General features: G+C 46.2%; 2 long non-coding RNA genes across 4 annotated transcripts in view; both read right to left on the minus strand.

Moving 5' to 3' along the window:
- LOC110261710 lies at positions 2,365-4,886 on the minus strand. Of its 2 annotated transcripts, none has more exons than XR_002346175.1 (3): positions 4,801-4,886; positions 3,107-3,194; positions 2,365-2,451 (listed from the first exon to the last, which is right to left on the minus strand). It is a non-coding gene; the product is annotated as an uncharacterized LOC110261710 (long non-coding RNA). The 2 variants fall into 2 exon arrangements; XR_002346176.1 differs by having other exon boundaries at positions 3,102-3,194.
- The window catches only part of LOC110261711, a 74,144-nt gene continuing 65,127 nt past the window's right edge, over positions 8,152-17,168 (minus strand). The window contains exons 3-4 of one of the 2 annotated variants that reach the window (XR_002346177.1): positions 10,371-10,501; positions 8,152-8,346 (exon numbers count right to left, since the gene is read on the minus strand). This is a non-coding gene — a long non-coding RNA (uncharacterized LOC110261711). The remainder of the gene's footprint in view (positions 8,347-10,370; positions 10,502-17,168) is intronic. The other variant, XR_002346178.1, reaches the window with a different exon arrangement.

A 17,168-nucleotide genomic window follows, 5' to 3' on the forward strand; every position in this document is an offset into this window, starting at 1 on the left:
AAACCAAACTGTAAAATAACCCTAGCCCTAACCCAAACCCTAACCCTACCCTAAGACTAAACATGACCCTAACCCTGGACCTAAGCCTAACCCGAAACCTAACACTAAGCCTAATACTAAGCCTAACCCTAACCCTAAACCAAACCCTAACAGTAAAGCTAACGATAACCCTGACCTTAACCCTAAACCTAACCCTAAAAAGAACCCTAACCATGAACCTAATCCTCTAACATTAAAACTCCAACCCTAACCCTAAAACTAATTGTAACATTATCACTAAACCTAATCCCTAACCTAACCCTAAACCTAAACCTAACACTAACACTAACCTTAAACCTAACAGTAACCAAAGCCTAAACCTAACCCAATGTCTGACCCTAAGCCTAAGCCTAACCCTAACCCTAACCCTATCCCTAGGCCCTAGGTCTAACAAAATGCTACCCCTAATCCTAAACCTAAACATAGCTCTAAGCATAAGCCTAACCCGAACCCTAAATAAACACTAACCAGAAACCTAACCGGAAACCTAAGACTAAACCTACCCTAACCCTAACCCTAACAATAACCCAACACTAATATACCCATAGCCTTAGGCCTAACCCTATCCCTAAGCCTAAACCTAGCCCTAAACCTAAGCCTAAACCTAACACTAGCCCTAAGCCTAACCATAGCCATAAGACTAATGCGGACACTAAAACTAGCCCTAAGCCTAAACCTAGACCTAAATAGAACCCTAACCCTAGCACTAAGAATAACCCGGACTCTAATATTAGAACTAAGCCTAAACATAATCCTAATGCTAAACCTAAACCCTAAGCCTATCCCTAGCCCCAAGTCTACACCGAAGCCTAAGACTGACACTAAGCAGAAACCTACCAATAAGCCTAACCCTAACCCTAACCCTTGCCATAAGACTAACCCTGACCCTAACCCTAGACCTAACCCTAAACCAAACCCTAAGCCTGAGACTAAACCTAAAACTAAACCTAGCCCTAAGCCTAAAATAACCCTAAGCCTAAGCCTAACACTAAGCCTAACCCTACAAATAAGCCTAAGTCTAACCCTAGACCTCAGAGTAAACCTGACCCTAATCCTACACCTAAGACTGAACCTAAACCGAACCCTAAACCTGACCCTAGCCATAAGACTAACCCTGACCCTAACCCTAGACCTAAGCATAAACCTAATGCTAAACCTAACACTAGGCCTAAACCTAAGCCTAGCCCTAAGCCTAAGGCTACCACTATGCCTAAACCTACCCCTACACCTACCCGTAAACCTAACCCTGGCCATGAGACTAACCCTAACCCTAAACCTAAACCTAACCCTAACCCTAAACCTAAACCTAACCCTGACCCTAATCCTAACCCTAACGTTAAAACTACCCATAACCAAAACCAAGCACTCAAACACTATTCCTCTAATCCTAACCTGAAGCCTAACCCGAATCTAATGATACACTAAGCCTACCAATAGCCCTATGCCTAAGCCTAAACCTAACTCTAACCCTAAGTCTAACCCTAGACACAAGCCTCAACCCAACACCAGCCTTAGCCTATATAGCCATAAGACTAAAGTTGACACTAAAAATAGCCCCAAGCATAAACCTAGACTTATGTAGAACCGTAACACTAGCCCTAAGACTAACCGTGACCCTAAAAGTAGACCTAAGCCTAATCCATACCATAAACCTAAGCCGGAAGCCTATCACGAGCTCTAAGCCGAATGCTAAGTCTACGCTAACACTAAGCCTTAACCTACCAATAAGCCTAAGCCTAGCCCTAGCCCTAAGACTAATCCTGACCCTAATCCTAGACCTAAGCCTAACCCTAACCCTAGATATAAGACTAACCCTAACCCTAACACCAAACCTGACTTTAAAACTACCCATAACCCTAAACCTAACACTCTAAACATCACCATCTAATCCTAACCCGAAAAATAACCCTATACCTAACCCTAACCATAACACAACACCATAGCCCTATGACTAACCCTATCCCTAGGCCTAAAACTAGCCCAAACCCTAAGCCTAACCCTACACCTGAGTCTAAACCTAACACTAGCCCTAAGACTAACCATAGCCATAAACTAATGCTGACACTAAAACTAGCCCTAAGCCTAAACCTAGACCTAAATTGAACCCTAACCTAGCCCTAAGACTAACCCTGACCCTAACATTAGACCTAAGCCTAACATAATCCTAAACATAATTCTAAGAGTCAGCCAGGATACTCACCCCACACCCTGAAATCAATGACACCACTTTGTAAGTCATGTGAACAGACCCCTCATTGATCAGCACCATTCAACCCTGGGACCCAGCATGAAACCAAGGACCATCAAGCCTTTATATACCTTGTCCAGTTTTAGGTAGCTAGCTACCTTGCAACAGGTGTCTGGCAGAGGAGGAAGAGGCTTGGGGGCAGGGAAAAATGCTTGAGGAGATCTCTAGAGAGAAAGAGAAATGGTATGAGCACAGCCTGCCCCCCCTAAACCACTGTGTTGACACAGTCCGTTCACAAACAGGAGGCCTACTTTCCAGAAGTACAAATCCACATGGACCAGCCTGATTATAGCAAAGTGTAGGGAAAAATCCCAGCCAGATATTTCTGGGTCCAGAGTTTTGCATTCAACCCATTATGGGGACTCAGACTAGAGAGAGCCTGTCAAATTCTCTAGCAGTTGGGCCACCAGACCAAGGACCCATCTCCAAACTTGCCTCCAAGCCTGAAGGTGAGGTCTGGGACCTGTGATGGGGGCAGGGGGATCTCTTGTGCTCTGGTGCCAGATGGTGCTAATCTGCTCTAACAGCAACTCTCAGCATTTCCTCTGCCTCCACATAGTAACCTTGGCCTGCACTGGCCTGGAACACTTGTCAGTGTGATGTTCTTACCCCTCTCCCTCTCATCACACACAAATACACATGGGAGTGACTTACTCATAGCGGGCCAGGCCACTCACCATACCCAACTTTATGCCAATGCCTGAAGTCAGCAACACTCCTATTTAAGTCAGGACAGCAGGCTTAGAATCAGCAGCCTTCCACCCCATGACTCTGCTTGTAATCCTAAACAACCCAGCCGTGATTCATGATTCACCTTACATGGTTTTAGAGAGCTTCCTTTGAATGGGTGTCCTTCAGAGGCTGAAGAAGCTCAGGTGCAGAGGGAAGATGAAGCTCGTGGACATCTCTGGAGAAAAAGAGCTCAGCCATGAGCACAGCCCACCCAACCCCCAAAATGCAACAGCGCAGACACACAATATTCATCACCTGAAGCCCAGCTTTCCAGAAGCCAAACTCCCCACCAGGCTTATTCTAGAAAACTGCACATCCAACATTCAAGCCAGGTGGTTCCGGATCCAGAGTTCTGCTTGCAAACATGCAAAGGACTCTCAGACCACAGACTGCCTATCAAACTCCGTAAACTTGGGGCCACCCAACCAGATAGGAATTGAATTTGAGATTTAATGGCAGAACTCTGTCACCTCACTGAGTCGAGGCAAATTGGGCCACAGGGTCAGAGGCACCATGAATACAACAGCAGGCTCTGGGCACCCCCTTGAGGTTCCATGGGTCCAACTTCAATCCCCTTCTGAGCCTGGAGATAGAAACAGGGAACTGCAGAGTGGCTCTGCTGTGCTCTGGCGCCCTCTTGTGGACACATGCCCTAACAGCAACTCTCAGCCGTTCCTCTGCCTCCCACAGCAAAAGTCTGGTCTGTACTGATCTGTGCACTTGCCAGCATGATGTCTTTACTCCTCTTCCTCACAGGCGCACTGAAATACACTATGGGGCAGGAGTATAGCTTCTTCACAGTCACCCCATATACATAGCCCACACCCTGAAGTCAATGACCCATCTTTGTAAGTCATTTTAGCAAGCTTGGAATCAATGAACACCCTTCAGCCCTGGGACCCAGATAGAAACCAAGGACCACCCAGGCTTTATTCATGTTACCTAGTTTCAGGTAGCTTCCTCTGAACGGGTGTCTGGCAGAGGAGGAAGAGTCTCAGGTGGGAGGGGGAAAAAGCATGAGGAGATCTCTAGCGAGAAAGAGCACGGCCATGAGCACAGCCTGCCTCCTAAAAAGCACCAGCTTGAGAAAGTGCATTCACCACCAGAAGCCCACCTTTCCAGGAGCTCAACTCTGCATGAGCCAGCCTGATTCTGGCAAACCGTACAACCAACATTCCAGCCAGGTAACTCTGGGTCCAGAGTTGTACATGTAAACAATCAGGAGATTCAGACCCCAGACAGACTGTCAAATTTCCTAGCCATTGGGCCACAGGACCATGCAGGAATTGAACCAGAGAGGAGCTGGCAGAACTATGTCCCCTCTCCTGAGATGAGGCCAATTGTCCAGAGACTGGAAGGTGCCCAGTAACCCAGCCTCAGATCTGGGCCCTTCTTTTGGCTTCCACTAACCCATCTCCAACCATATATTTGAGTTTGAAAGTACAGTCATGGAGATGCAGAAGGGGTTCTGCTAGTGCTTAGGCACCATCTGGTGGGCAAGGGCATTCACAGCAAGTCTCAGCCCTTCCTCTACATCCCACAGAGGAACCCTGCTCTGCCCTGGCCTGGGCCTCTTGCTAATGTGATTTGCATACCCATATCCCTCTAGGCCCACTTAGATGCACTGTATCTGGTGGAGTGACAATCTCACAGTCAGTCAGGCCATTCGCTAAAATCAGCAACCCTCCTATTTAAGTCAGGAAAGCAAGTCTTTATTCAGTAGCCTTCCTACCTGGGACTCAGCTTGGAATCCTAAACAACCCAGCCATGAATCAACTTACATGGATTTAGACAGGTTCCTTCAAATGGGTGTCCTGCAGAGGCTGAAGCATCCAGGTGCAGAGGGAAGACAGAGGCTGTGGAAATCTCTGGAGAGAAAGAACTGAGTCATAAGCACAGCTCACACTCTGAAAGTGTGGACCTACTCATGGACATGCTGCAGTAACACTCCAAAGCCCAGCTTTCTAGAATTCAAATTCCTTCCCAGGTTGATGCGAAAATTGCACATCCAGGATTCGAGCCAGGTTTCTCTGGGTCTGGAGTTCTGCCTCCAAACAGCAAAGGATACTTAGACCCCAGAGAGCCAGTCAAACTCACTCATATTTTGGCCAGCTGACTTAGAGGAATTGAATTAGACATGTGATGGCAGAATGCCATCCCCTCACTGAATTGAGTCAAATTGGCCCACATTGTCAAAGGCACCACGAAAACAAACACCAGGCTCTGTGCATCTCCTTGAGGTTGCATGGGTCCATTTCCAATCCCCTTCTGAACCTGGAGATACAAACAGGGAGATGAAGGGGGCTCTGCTGGTGTGCTGTCGCCCTCTGGAGGACATGCGCTCTAACAGCAACTCTCATACATTCCTCTGTCTCCCACAGCAAAAGTGTGGTCTGCCCTGGCCTGGGGCAATTGCCAGCATGACGTCCTTTCTCCTCTCCCTGTCAGGCACACTGTCACAGTCAGCCAAGACCCTCACCCAACACAACACAACCCCACACTCTGAAATCAATAACTCCATTTCGTAAGTCATGAGAGCAGGCTCCAAATCAATCAGCACCCTTCAGCCCTTGGATCCAGCTTGAAACCATGGATGACCCAGGCTTTATATAAGTTACCCAGTTTCAGGGAGCTTCCATGCAACAGGTGTCTCCTAGGGGAGGAAGAGACTCAGGTGTGAGGGAAGAAGTTTGAGGAGATCTCTAGAGAGAAAGAGCATGGGAATGAGTGCAGCCTACTCCCTAAAATGCACTGGGTTGACACAGTACATTCCCAACCAGAAGGCCAGCTTTCTAGAAGCTCAGCTCTATGAGGACCAGCCTGATACTAGCAAACTGTTTAGCCAAAATTCGTACCAGGTAATTCTTGGTCCAGAGTTGGGCCTTCAAACAAACAAAGGGGACTCAAACTCAAGACAGCCTATCAAACTCTCCAGGCATTGGGACACTGGACAATGAGGGAATTGAGCCTGAGATGTGATGGCAGAACACACTCCCCTCTTCTGAGATGAGGCAAATTGCCCAGAGACTTGGAGATGCCCTGTAACCTGGCCCCAGCTCTGGGCACCTCTTTTGGTTTCCACCAACCTATCTCCAACATGGATTTGAGTCTTAAGTTGCAGCCAGGGAGCCCCAGAGTATTGGGCAAGGGGAGAGGTGTTAGGCTGGTGCTCTGTCACCATCTGATGGACATATGCTCTAATAGCAATTCCCAGCCCTTCCTCTGCCTCCCTCAGCACAACCCCGCTCAAATCTGGCCTGGCACTCTGTCCAATGAGATTTCTTTATTCCTCTCACCCTCTGTACTGAAATACACTACAGGTGTTTTATGACTATCTCACAGTCACCAGGGCAATTACCCTCCCCAGGTATGACACAACCCCCTTCCTGAAATCAGCCACACACACACCCCTATTGAAATCAAGTGAGCGGTCTTTGAATCAGTCAGCAACCATCAACCCTGGACCCAGTTGGAAATCAAGATTACCCATCCTTCTTCACATTACCTGGATTTGGGTGGGTTCCTTGTCACTGGGGTTGGTAGAGGCTAACATGGGAGGGAAGGAGGTGTTTTGGAGGAGATCTCTGAGAGAAAAGGCACACAGACCAGTACTGTCCATCCCAAAATAACCTCCGTTTTGAAACTCTGGTAACATTCATAACCAGAAGCCCACCTTTGCAGAAGTCAAGCTGCACTCCATAGTGATTCTAGAAAACTGCACACCCAAGACTCAAACCAGGTATTTCTGGATCCAGAGATCTGCCTTCAGACTGTCAAAGAGCACTCAGAACCCAGAGCAGTCTGTCAAAGTCTCTAGCCTTTGGACCAACTGAACATGAAGGAATTAAACCACAGATGTGATGGCAGAATTATTTCCCCACTCTCAGAGGAGGCAAAATTGGCCAGAGGGTCAGGGGCACCATGTACCAAAATGGAAGGCTCTGGGCACCTCTGTGGGGTGCCAAGAACCCATCTCCAACTTTGCCTCTGAGCCTGAAGGTGAAGTCTGGGAGCTCAGGGGGAGGGCCTCTGCTGGTACTCTGCCCCCATCTGGTGGTAAATCTGCTCTAACAGCAACTCCCAGGCCTTCCTCTGCCTCCCACAGCAGAACCCCGGTCTGTACTGGCTTGGGTAGCTTGCCAGCCTGATTTCTTAACTGCCTTGCAGTGCACTGAAATGCATGATGGGCAGGGGTAGGACTATCTCAGAGTCAGCCAGAGCACTCACCCCAACTGAGACCATCCCACTCCCTGAATCAGACACCCCACTTGGTAAGTCAACAGAGCCGGCTGGTCTCAATCAGCACCCCTCAGCCCTGCACCTGGCTTGAGATCCTGGATCCCAGGCCTTATACACTGTATCTGGATCAAGGTAGGCTCCTTGGCACAGGGGTCCCCTGAAGAGGAGTAGGCAGCTCAGGTGGAGCAGGAAGAAGGAGGATGTGGAGATCTCTAGAGTGAAAGGGCACGGGAGAAGGTGAGACCTGCCCCCAGTATACAACTGCATTGATACGCTGCATTCATAACAAAAAGCCCAGGTTTCCAGAATCCAAATATTACAGCATCTTGATTCTAAAACACTTCATGACACAAGATTGAAGCCAGGGATTTCTGGGTCCAGTGTTGTACTTCAAACCAGCAAAGAGCACTCAGGCCCTAGTAAGCCTAACAAACTCTCTAGCCATTGGGCCACATGATCATGCAGAGATTGAACCTGAGATGTGGTGGCAGAACCTTAATCCTTCTCCGAGTTGAGGTACATTGGGCCACAGGGTCCATTGTACCCAAAGGGAAATATCTGCGTACTTGTTGGGCCTCCACCAATCATTTTCCACCCTGAATCTGAGCCTGCTGATGCAGCCATGGAGCTGCAGAGGGGTGGTGGATGGGCAGGGAAGAAATGCTGCTGTCATTCTGGCACTGTCTGGTGGCCAGGGGCCCTAAGAGCAAATCTCGGCCCTTCCTCCGATTTCCACAGCAGAACCCTGCTCTGCACTTGCCTGGAGCATTTGCAAGCGAGATTTTCTTACTCCACTCCCACTCCACACACTCAAATGCATGCTATACAGGGATGTGACTCTCTCACAGTTGGCCAGGCTACACAACCCACCTGACTTTACCCCACTCCCTGAAATCAGCAACCCTGCTATTTAAGTCAAGGCAGCAGCCTTTGAATCAGCAACCTTCCTCTGTGGGTCTCTGCTTAGAATCCTAAACAACCCAGCTGTGACTCACCTTACATGGCAGTAGACATCTTCCTTCAATTGTCTGTGCTGAAGAGGCTGAAGAAACTCAGATGCAGTGGGAAGAAGAAGCTTGTAGAGATCTCTGGAGAGAAAAACCCAGCCTTGATCACAGCCCACCCCCCACAAGACCACCACAGGGACACCACAGCTTCATTCATGACCAGAAGCCCAGCTTTCCAGAAGCCAAACTCCCCACTGGGATTATTCTAAAAACTGCATGTCTAACATTCAAGCCAGGTGTTTCTGAGTCCAGAATGGCCTCCAAACAAGCAAAGGACACTCAGCCACAAGCAGCCTATTTCTCTCATCTTGTAGCCACCTCACCAGACAGGAATTCAATTAGACTTACGGTGGCAGAACTCTGACCCCTCAATGGGTTGAGGCAAATTGGGCTACAGGGTGAGAGGCACCAAGAACACAAACACCAGGCTCCAGGGACCACCCTTGAGGATCCATGGGTGAAACTCCAATCTCCTTCTGAGCCTGGAGATCCAAATAGGTGGGCACAGGGGGCTCTGCTGTGCTCTAACAGCATCTCTCAGACATTCCTCTGCCTCTCTCAGCCTAAGCCTGCTCTTATCTGGCCTGGGGCATTTGCCAGCATGATGCCCTTATTGCTCTCGCTTTCAGAGCAATGAAATACACTACAGGCTGGGATATGACTATCTCATATTCCGGCAAGACACTCACCCCCCCAACGACATCACACATCCTGAAATCAATGACCCCCCTTTATAAGTCATGTGAGCAGGCTCTGAACAAATCAGCACCCTTAAGCCCTGGGAACCTGCATGAAACCCAGGACCACCCAGCCTTTATTCACATTATCCAGTGGCAGGTAGCTTCCATGTAACAGGTGTCTGGTAGAGGAAGAAGAGTCTCAGGTGGGAGGGAAGAAAAGGCATGAGGAGATCTGCAGAGAGAAAGAGCGTGGGTTTGAGCATAGCCTGTCCCCCAAAACAACTGGGATGAGACAGTGCATTCACAACCATAAAGCCAGATTTCTGGAAGCTCAACTGCACATGGACCAGCCTGAATCTGACAAACAGTATGGGCAAAATTCCAGCCAGGTGTTTCTGGGTCCAGCTGTTGTGCTTCCAAACAATCAAAGGAGGAGTTCCCATTGTGGCACAGCAGAAACAAATCCGTAACAATGTAACAATGGTGTTGTGGGTTTGATCCCTGGCCTTTCTCATTGGGTTAAGGATCTGGCATTGCTTCAAGCTGTAGTGTAGGCCACAGACATAGTTTGGATCCCATGTTGATATGGCTGTGGTATAGGATGGCAGCTATAGCTTCAATTTGACCTCTAGCCTGGGCACTTCCATAATCTGTGAGTGCTGCCTTAAAAAGGAAAAAAAAAAAAAAAGAGAGAGACTCAGACCCAAAACATCTTGCTACATTCCCTAACCACTGGGTCACCGGACCATGCAGGATTTGAACCTGAGATATGATGACAGAACTGTGTCCCCTTTCCTGAGATGAGACAAATTTCCCAGAGACTTGGAGGGGCCTGTAACCCAACACCAGCTCTGGGCCCCTCTTTTGGCTTCCCCCAACCCAGCTCCAACTTCATATTTGAGTCCAAATGTGCAGCCAGGGAGGTTGCAGATGGGACTCTGCTGGTGCTCTAGTGCCATCTGTTGAGACTTGGGCTCTAACAGCAGCTCTCGGCCCTTCCTCTGTCTCCCTCAGTGGAGCCCTGCTCTACTCTGGCCTGCTGCTACTTCCAGTGCAATTTCCTTCTCCCCCTCTCTGCTGACTGAAATACACTATAGGCAGGGTTATGACTATCTCAAAGTCACCAAGGCAACTACCCCCACTACGACCCAAACCCACTCACTGAAATCAGACAAACAAACCCCTTTTGAAATCACATGTGTAGGGTCTGAATCAGGAAGCACCCTTCATCCCTGGGCTCAGCTTGAAATCCAGGATCACTCAGCATTTCTACACATTATCTGGATTTGGCTGGGTTCTCTGTCACTGGGGTTGGCAGAGGAGGAAGAAAGTCAGGTGGGAGAGAATAACGAGGTTGTGGGGAGACTTCTGGAAAGAAAGGTCACAGGCCATCCCAAAATAGCCACAGCTTGTAAACTCTGGTACCTTTCACAACCAGAAGCCCAGGGTTCCAGAAGTCAAACTGCACTCCTGCCCAATTCTAGGAAACTATCTCAAGCCAAGTATTTCTGGATCAGCGTTCACAAGAGAAGGTGTCTGGCTCCAAAGTCCTGCCTCTTGAAAAAAGAAAAAGCAAAAAAAAAAAAAAAAAAAAAAAAAAAACCAACAGGCAAACTGACTCCATTAAACTGTGAAGATTTTTAGCAATGTGATATGTGACCAGATGTAATTACCTAGGGGGTATGAATTTATTCATATATTAATATTTTTATTGATTTTTAAATTTACCTGTTAATGTTCCTGCATCCATTTGTGGCAGGCAGATACTCTTGGCTGAGAACTGAAGCCACACCACTGCTGTACATCTCCAGGCTCATACTTAAAACCCTTTGCAACTGGATGTATTGTGTCAGGAGAGCCTTTATGATTGACTTATTCTTAGATCCTTAGCTGCTCTGTAGGAATGTGTATATGTATTCATTGACTTATTTATCAATAGAGCAATTCTATTCTATATCTATTTTATTTTTTTATTTTTTTTTTTTTTTTTTTTTTTTTTTTTTTTTTTTTTTTTTTTTTCATATCTATTTTAATTTAAAAAGTTATTTGGATGCCACCTGCGACGTTAGGATGTTGTCTGACAAGAGATTGATCTCAAAACACAGCTCTGAACACAACTACAGCACTGACAGAGACTCTGAAGCCAGGCAGCAACATGTGAACTCCCTGAGAGCTTTCCTGATACCAATCAACCCTGCTTAATTCATCAGACCTGGTTTTGGTCAGGCCTCCATACCCTGGCTCCAGCCTTAAAAGAGAGGCTTGTCTTGAAAGGCAAGAGGGAAAATTCACTTGGTCTCTTGAGCCAAAAAGCACAGGGATTAGCACAGCTGTACAAATTAATGCCACCAAAGTCCCCAATACTTTCATCAGCACAACCCTCTTTCTCCACCTACCTAAACTCCAAACAGTTGGGAGCTTGAGAATGGCCAGCTCATGACTCAACACAGATGCTATGTGGGTCTCAACTCCTGGTTCTGGAGAAACACAAGGCATTCCAAAAACCAGTGAATCCAGCCAGCATTTGAAACACACTGCCACCCAACCAGGCTGCCAATCCACATCAAGAGCTGAAGGGACACCTGTGTCCTCTCCCTGACATGGGACATCTTGGAACAGAGAGTCCCAAGTGCATAGAAAATAACCCCAAACCTCTGGGTGCTTGCTGTGGGTTCCACCCAACACAACATCAACCCCATCACTGAGCCTGAACTTTCAGCCTTGGAGCTGCACCTGGGTCCAGAAGGTACTGGGGCCCAATCTTGTGGACATCTGCTCTAACAGCAACACTCAGATTTTCCTCCTGTTTCTGGGTAAGCGGCCCCAGGGGCTACATTGGCCATGGGAAAAATGCTCATTGGATTTCTTTCCTCCAATTTCTTGAAATACCAAGAAGTGTCCTTCCAAGTGTGCTATTTTTCTCTCAAAAGCTTTAAGAGCCATGAGGCCAACCTACACCATGCCACTTCATTCAAACACTCAGCACCTGACCCATCATGTCAGGACAGACTTCTTCTTTTTTATATATCCCTGCACTTATGTATTTATGAAGACAGCTGTGTAGGTATGTAATGATTTTTTTCTTAATTTTCCAACTGAGATTCCTGCGTTTGCACAGTAAAGTCTTATTTCTTTTCCTTTTTTTCTCTTTCCCTCTTTCCCAATTTCTTTCTAACTGTATTGAACCACCAGAAGCATGCATGAGTTGTCTGTCCGGCGATGTTTTTTAAGCAACAGAGTTTACCAAAATCCACCACAGTGACAAAGGCATGTCTTTTGCTAAGGGAGTTGGGAGGAATCTCAGTGAGTTTACTTTATATCCATCAATCTACCAGCCATAATTCCCCAGAGCTGGATTTAGATCAGGTCTTCATACCAGGCATATAGAGAGAATTTCACATGAAAAGAAAAGCATGGAGTTTCAGGAGACCACTTGGGAAAAAAACAGGGATTAGCACCGCCGCTCACCAAATTATCACTGTTTTACACCTTTCCATACACATCCCGTAGGCACTTTTTCCTGATCCCAAATCTCAGGTCAGGCTGCGGTTTCCAGAACAACTGATAATACCCAACAGCAAAATAAAACCAATAACCTCATGGAAAAAATGGGCAAAAACCTAAATCCACATTTCCCTAATCAGATATTCAGAGGGTAACAAGCACTGAAAAAATGATCACCATCACTCATTAGGAGAGAAATGCAAATAAAATAGATGCTGAGATACCACTGCACATCGTTAGAATGGCCAACATTAGAAAGTCTACAAATAACAATTCGTGGAGAGGGTGTGCAGTAGAGCATGCCCTCCTACAGTGTAGGTAGGTGTGTAAATTGGTACAACCAATAGGAACCACTGGATGGAGGTAAGTCCAAAAAATAAGTATAGAATGACTGCATGACACAGCAATCCCATTTAGGGGAATACACCCAGAAGAATGTTCTTTTGAAAAAGTTAAAGGCAGCACTACATACATGCAGCACTACTCACACCAGCAAAATATGGAAACAAACTCAATGTCCATTGACAGATGATTGGATTAGGAGAATGATGTACATACACAATGGAATACTACTCAGACATAAAAAAGAAAAAAATGCCATTCACAGCCCCATAGATGGAATTAGAAACCCTTATACTAAGTGAAAAAAGTCTGAAAGAGATACAAAAATACCAAAGAAGACCCCTTTGATATGGAATCTAACAAATGCAGTAATGAACTTTTCATCAGAAAAGAAACTCATGGACAGGAAAACAGATTTGTGGTTATCAGATTGGAAGGGGAGGGTGTGGGAAGGACTGGGATTTGGGGGGTAAGAGATCCAAAATCTTGTACTTGGTGTGGGTAAGCAATAGGATCCTGATATTTATCCCAGGGATCTGTACCTAGTCCCCTTTTTTAGAAAAAGGTGGAGGATAATGTGAGAAAAAGAATATGTATATACATGTATGGATGGGTCAGTTTGATATTAAAGACAAATTGAGCACCATATATTAGCTATAATGGAAAGAAATTATTTAAAAAATCCTAAAATTACCAGCTCAGCATCACTGGAGAAATGTCTATGTCCACACTCCTGCCTCTTGAGAAAAACAAACCAAAAAATACCTGGCAAACAGACTCCATTCAACCTGTCAAGATCTCCTAGCAATGTGACATCTGACTAGACATAATTACCTAGTGTGTATGACTTACATACACACTATTAGCATTTTGATTTACATTTTTAATGTACCTAGTTATGTTCTGTGGCAATTTTTGTCATGCAGATATTGTCTGCCCAGTTACTGAATCCACGCCACTGCCGTGCAAACATCAGGATCTTGCTTAACACCCTCCATCCCCCGAGTTATAGTATCAGAAGGACCTTTAGAATTGCCTTATCTATTAATTCCCTTAACCACTCTGTAGGAAAGGATATATGAGGTCATTAAGTTCCTTACAATTAAGCTCATTCTTTTCAATATCTATTTTTATTTATAAATTTATTTGGGTGCCACCTGTGATATTGGGATTTTGTCTGGCCAGGTTTTGATCTCCCAACGCAGCTCTGAACACAACTACAGCACTGACAGATAATCTTAAGCCACGCAGCCATGAGGGAACTCCCTAAGAACTTGCCTGAGGATACCAGTCAACCCTGCTAAAATCATCAGACCTGGTTTCAGTCAGGCCTCCATACCCTGGGGCCACCCTGAAAAATGAGGCTAATCTTGAAAGGCAGGAAGGAAATTTCCTTAAGACTCTTGAGTGAAAAAAGCTCAGGGATTAGCCCAGCCGCCCAAACAAATGCCAACGAAGTCCCCAATTCATTCATCAGCACCACCCTATTTCTCCACCTACCTAAACACACCTAGGCAAGGGGCTGGAAAATAGCTGATGATACAACACAGATGCTGTGTGGGTCTCAGGCCCTGTCTCTGGAGGAACACAGGCATTCTGAAATCCAGTGAATACTTCAAGCATTCTCAATACACTGCCACCCCACCAGGCTGCCAATCCACCCCAAATGATGAAAGGACAACATATGGCCTCAGCCTGACATGAAGATTTTGGAGCAAAGAGTCCCAGGTGTCCAGAAAACAACCCCAAATCTCTGGATCCTTGATATGGGTTCCACTCAACACATCATCAACTCCATATCTGAGCCTGCACCTGCAGCTTTGGACCTGCACCTGGGTCCAGAAGGTACTCTGGCTGCATCTTGTGGATATCTGGTCTAACAGCAACTCTCAGGGTTTCCTCCCACGCATGACCCTCAGGCACTTTATCCTGATACCAAAGCCTGGGTCAGGCTGGGGTTTCCCAATTAACAGCACAACAACTGACACCAGCCAACAGCAAAACAAACCCAAAAACCCAACTGAAAAGTGGCAAAAGACCTGAATAGATATTTCCCTACGCAGACATACAGAAGGCAAAAAGCACTGGGAAAAAAATGACCACCATCACTCATTAGGAGAAAAATGCAAATCAGAACGACTCTGAATTACCAACCCACCCCTCTCTGAATGGCCATCATTAGTAAGTCTACAAGGAACAAGTCCCTGAGAGGGTGTGGAGAAGAAGATGCGCTGCTACAGTCTGGGTATTTTTGTAAATGTGTACAACCACTATGGACCACAGGATCAAGGTAATCCAAAAAATCAATCTAGAATGACCTTATGACCCAGGAATCCCACTCTTGGTCATATTTCTGGAATTTGTTCTTTTAGAAATTTAAAAGCCCCATTATGTTCATGTGGCACTATTCACAAATGCCAGAAGTGGGAAAAAACTCAATGTCCATCGAGAGATGATTGCATTAGGAAGAGAATATATGTATACACAATGGAATGCTACCCAAATGTAAAAAAAAAAGAGCAAAAAAAAAAAAAAGCCACTCGCAGCCACATAGGTGGAAATAGAAACTGTCATACTAAGTGAAATAAGTCAGAACATGAAAGACAAATACCAAGGGATATCCCTTCTATCTGGAATCTAACACATGGAACCAATGAACCTTTCTACAGAAAAGAAACTCATGGACTGGAAAACATATTTGTGGTTACCAGATTGTAGGGGGAGGCTGTGGGATTTGGGAGTAATAGACTCAAACTCTTGTGCTTTGGTATGTGTTAGCAATGAAGTCCTGCTCTATAGCACAGGGATTATACCTAGTCACTGATGTGGAAAACAAATGGAAGACACTGTGAGAAAAAGAATATGGATATACATGGATGATTGGATCACATTTTTGTTAAAGTGAAATTGAGCACCATCAATCCATGAGAATGGGAAATAATCACTGATATAATCCCACATCATTAATGGCTTAGGACTCTCCATAGTATTTGTATTGGTAGATACACCTGCCTCTTCAGAGAAGCCAGACTGGCTCCATTGAGCCTGACAAGGTTCACTAGCAATGTGACATGGGATCAGATGTAATTACCAAGCGTGTATGAATTTATTTCTATAATAACATTTCATTTTATATTTTTTTAATTACATGTGTGGCATGCAGATACACTCTGCCCTGGAAATGCATCCACTCCTAGGTTGTCCATCCCAAGGCTTGTACCGAAAACACTGCCACCTGAGGTATAGGGTCAGGAGAACCTTTAGGATTGCCTTATCTAGCAATGCCCTTGCTACACTCTAAGAAGGAGCATATGTACTCATTTTCTTCCTTATCCATTAATCTAATTCTTTCCAAATCTATTTTTAATTATAAATTTATTTGGATGCCACCTGTGACAATGGGATATGGTTTGGCCAGAATTTGATCTCACTGCAGCTCTTTCCACAGCCACATTAGTGACAGATAGACACTCTTAAGCCAGGCAGCCACGAGGAAACACCCTGAGAGCTTACTTGATGCTACCAATCAACCCTGCTTAATTCCTCAGACCTGGTTTCCACCAGGCCTCCGTACCCTGGCGCTGTACTGAAAAGTGAGGCTCTTCTCCAAAGGCAAGAAGGAAACTTCCCAAAAGCATTGGAAGGGAAAAGCACAGGGGTTCGCCCAGCTGTGCACCATAATGCCACCAAAGTCCCCTATTCATTCATCAGCAGCAGCCTCCTCCAGCTACCTAAACCACTGACAGTCAAGGGCTGGAAAATGGCCAGCTCTGGATACAACACAGATGATGGGTGGGTCTCTGCTCCTGCGTCTGGAGGAACCCAAGGCGTTCCAACACCCAGTGAATCCTTCAAGCATTCTAAGCACACTCCCAAACAACCAGGCTGCCAATCCAGCTCCAAATGCTAAAAGGATGCCTGCGTCCTCTGCCTGACAGGAGGCATCTTGGACCAGATCGTCCCAGGTACCAAGGAAACAACCTAAAGACCTCTGGGTGCTTGCTGTGGGTTTCTATTAACACACTCTCAACCCCACCACTGAGCCTGCACCTGCAGCCTTGGAGCTGCACCTGGGTCCAGAATGTGCTCTGGCGCCATCTTGTGGACATCTGCTCTAACAGCAACTCTCAGGGTTCCTCCTCTCTATGGCTCAGCAGTCCCCAGGGCTGCATAGCCTCTGGGCAATATGCTCCTTGAATTGCCTTCCTCCTCTTTCTTGAAATACTAAGAAATGTTGAGTTAGAGGGAAGGGTTTTTGAGATACCTCACACTGAATAAATGACCTTGACTGCAGCAAGGCAAGTTTGCCTGTTATGGCTCAGCATGTGAAGGACACAATGTTATCTCCCTGAGAATGAGGTTTCCATCCCTGGACTC

This window comes from Sus scrofa, chromosome 7 (genome assembly GCF_000003025.6).
Source record: "Sus scrofa isolate TJ Tabasco breed Duroc chromosome 7, Sscrofa11.1, whole genome shotgun sequence".
Taxonomy (NCBI): domain Eukaryota; kingdom Metazoa; phylum Chordata; class Mammalia; order Artiodactyla; family Suidae; genus Sus; species Sus scrofa.